This window comes from Cebus imitator, unplaced genomic scaffold, assembly GCF_001604975.1.
Source record: "Cebus imitator isolate Cc_AM_T3 unplaced genomic scaffold, Cebus_imitator-1.0 Scaffold213, whole genome shotgun sequence".
Classification (NCBI taxonomy): domain Eukaryota; kingdom Metazoa; phylum Chordata; class Mammalia; order Primates; family Cebidae; genus Cebus; species Cebus imitator.
In genome coordinates this window covers 775,870-779,770 of record NW_016107528.1, presented here as the reverse complement: position 1 = coordinate 779,770, position 3,901 = coordinate 775,870, and the positions used below count along the sequence as shown (strand labels likewise).

The following is a 3,901-nucleotide window of genomic DNA, read 5'->3' as shown; positions in this document are numbered from 1 at the left end:
CCATGAGGGCAGGAATTTTTTTTTCTGTTCTATTTACTGTTAAATCTCCAAGTCAATCAGAATGTAAGTTCCACAAAGACGGTGATGTTTTTGTCTTTTCTAATCCCTGTGAAATCCATGAAGCTTAATCCAGTGTTCTATTCCCAAAGCTTACCTTACTCACCTCTTCTTAGCAGCATTTGACACAACTGATTCCTCTCCCCTTGATACTCTACCTTCTCATGGCTTCCAGGTAGTAGTGTGCTGGTAAATGTTTAACAACAGGTTGTCCAGAAAAATTTTCAAAAGCTCCGATTTGTTGCCTTTGCTGATTTCTGTGATGTAAATACTCCCACTATGGCCAATTTCAGTCTACCTCTACTGCTGAGTTGGAAAGAGATGAACAGTAGTACACACCATTATGTAGTATTTCCACCATACAGATCCAACAGCCATAATCTCAGGAGCATAGATATTAATAAAGTGTAACAAAATAATTAAGAAGCGAGCCATTTCTTCTTAGTCTTGCCAAACCCTGGTCTGTTTTGATGCCAGATTGTGTAAAAGACAATGATGTTGGGCACCAAACGTGGAAAAGGATTTGTGGTAAAGGACCAGGGCTTTCCCTGGTCTTGCTCAGCCGATGAAGTGCAGCGGTTTTTTTCTGACTGTAAAATTCAAAACGAGGCTCAAGGTATTCACTTCATCTCCACCAGAGAAGGCAGACTGAGTGGCAAGGTTTTTGTTGAACTTGAATCAGAAGATGAAGTCAAATTGGCCCTGAAAAAAGAGAAACTATGGGACACAGATTTGTTGAAGTATTCATTCAGACAATGTTGAAATGGATTGGGTGTTGAAGCATACTGGTCCAAATAGTCCTGACATGACCAGTGATGGCTTTGAACGGATTAGAGGACTTCCCTTTGGATGCAACAAGGAAGAAATGGTTCAGTTCTTCTCAGGGTTGGAAATCATGCCAAATAGGATAACATTGCTGGTGGGCTTCCAGGGGAGGCCTTCGTGCAGTTTGCTTCACAGGAAATAGCTGAAAAGGCTCCAAAGAAACACAAGGAAAGAATAGGGCACAGGTATATTGAAATCTTTAAAAGCAGCAGGGCTGAAGTTGGAACTCACTATGATCCACCATGAAAGCTTATGACCATGCAGCGGCCAGGTCCCATGACAGAGCTGGGTCTGGCGGAGGGCTTAACAGCATTGGCAGAGAAACTGGCTTTGAGGGGATGAGGCATGGTGCTTATGGTGGAGGATATGGAACCTATGGCCACTAGAATGGCTATGGCTATGGATTTGGGTCAGATAGATTTAGAAGAGACCTCAATTATTGTTTTTCAGGAATGTCTGATCACAAATATGGGGATGGTGGCTCTACTTTCCAGAGCACAACGGGACACATGTGTGGATTACCTTACAGAGCTATTGAGAATGACATTTGTAATTTTTTTCACCGCTCAATCCTGTGAGGGTACACATTGAAATTGGTCCTGATGGCAGAGTAACTGGTGAAGCAGATGTTGAGTTTGCAACTCATGAAGATGCTGTGGCAGCTGTGTCAAAAGGCAAAGCAAATATGCAACACAGCTATGTAGAACTCTTCTTGCATTCTACAGCAGGAGCCAGTGGCAGTGCTTACAGTAGCCAATGATGCGGGGCGTGGGTGTGTGAAACCAGTCCAGTTACAGTGGCCTAGCCAGCCAACAGCTGAGTGGTAGTTATGGAGGCGGGTATGGAGGCCAAAGCAGCATGAGTGATATGACCAAGTTTTATAGGAAAACTCCTGTGATTTTCAACCAATCATTGCAAAGTAGCCACAGAGCAATGAACAGCAGCTGCTACAGTAATGGAGGCCATGCATCTATAGGCATGAATGAAATGTGAGGGATGTCTAGCATGTCCAGTATGAGTGGTAGATGGGGAATATAATTGATCACTGACTCTTGGTAAGTTTTTTTTTTTTTTTTTTTAAGAAAAACCCAAAACTTCGGTTTTGTTTCTGCAACACAAGCTTATGATTTATGCTTACTCTCTAAGTGGAAATCAGGATTGTTATGAAGACTGAAGGCTCAGTATTTTTTAACACAATAACTCATCTACGATGTAACAGTGAAGCTGAGTAAACTATAACTGTTAAGTTCCACCTTTGCTCAAGTTAGTCATATTATAGGATGTTCTTAAGCACTAAGTGTGTTGAGGTAAAAGCACTTGAATTATGTTCAGTGTTGCCCTTTGCTGTGTTACATTGAACACTGTGTAGATGCGTGCTGAAAGACATTTGGTTTTCGCATGTTTTCACTCATAAGTGGAAGTTGAACAATGAGAACACATGGACACAGGGAGGGGAACATCACACACCGGAGCCTGTCAGGGGGTGGGATACTAGGGGTGGGATAGCATTAGGAGAAAAACCTAATGTAGGTGGCGGGGTGATGGATACAGCCAACCACCATGGCAAGTGTACACCAACAAACCCACATGTTCTGCACATGTACCCCAGAACTTAAAGTACAATTTTAAAAAGACCCTTTTTTTTTTTTTTTTTTTTTTGTAAAACTCAAAATAGGAGCTGCGTCTGTCTATAAGTAAAGTGAAACATTTTGGCATGTTTGTTAATTCTAGTTTTATTTAATAACCTGTAAGGCACATAAATTTAAGCTTTTTTTAAGTTAATAATGGGAAAAATTTGAGATGCAATACCAATACTTTAGGATTTTGGTCTTGATATTTATATGAAATTCTGAGGCCTTGATTTCAATCTTTCATTGTATTGTGATTTCCTTTTAGGTACGTTGCGCTAAGTAAAACTTGTCAAAGAAATCCTCCTTTTTAAAAAAATTAAGAATAAATGAGTTTTGGGTACTTACTACTTTTTAAAATACAATTTATTTAATTAGGTTATATAATTTTTATTAATGACCATACTTCAACCTGTTCCCTAAATTCCAGAAAATTTACCAATCAGCCCTCCTGAGTGGATATAAGCTGGCTCCAGGATACTGTAGCTTCCTGAGCGCCACACTCTCCTGGTTCTCCTGCCTCACCGGTGTTTTTCCAGTCCCTTTACCTAGGCTCTCTCTGACCTCTCTATGCTAGAGAGTGCCCCAAGGCTTAGAAAGAAGGAATGGAGGGAGAAGAGGGAAGAGAGAGAAAGAGAAAATCTACAAATGACTGTTTTTGCTTTTGGCATATTTGTATTTTATGACATGTTGAAAAACACAGCTTTACTGTTTAACTATAAATTACATAATCTATGTGGTGACATGGCATCTCAAGCTGTGCTGTCCAATGCAGTATCGCTAGCCACAGGTGACTACTGAGCAACTGAAGTGTGACAAGTCCAATCTGAGATGTGCTGGAAATCCAATACATATCAGATTTTGAAGAGAAATACAAAAAAAGAATAGAAAATTCATATTAATAATATTGATCATAATAAAAATAACATTTTGGGTTATATGATATGTATTATTACAGTTAATTTTATCTTTTTTAAAATGAGGCTCACATTGTATTTTTTTTTTTAATATGTAATCTCACTCTGTCACCTTAGCTGGAGTGCAGTGGTGTGATCTTGATTCACTGCAACCTCTGCCTCCAAGGTTCAAGCGATTCTCCTGACTCAGCCTCCCGAGCAGCTGGAATTACAGGTGCTCACCACCATGCTGGGGCAAATTTTGTATTTTTAGTAAAGACGGGGTTTCACCATGTGGCCAGGCTGGTCTTGAATTCCTGACCTCATGATCCAGCAGCCTTAGCCACCCAAAGTGCTGGGATTACAGGCGTGAGCCACCACGCAGCCTCACTGTGTTTCTATTGGATGGCGCAGCTCAAGATCTTTACTCCAGACTTGCCTCTACCTCTCTCCTCCCCTACTCTGCCGCTGAACATCTTCAGCTGCACTATACTA

The 3,901-nt window shown here is 40.7% G+C and overlaps 1 pseudogene; it reads left to right on the top strand.

The window, feature by feature from the left end:
• Positions 1 to 549: 549 nt before the first annotated feature.
• Positions 550 to 1,920, top strand: LOC108318006 (annotated as a pseudogene).
• Positions 1,921 to 3,901: the final 1,981 nt, after the last annotated feature.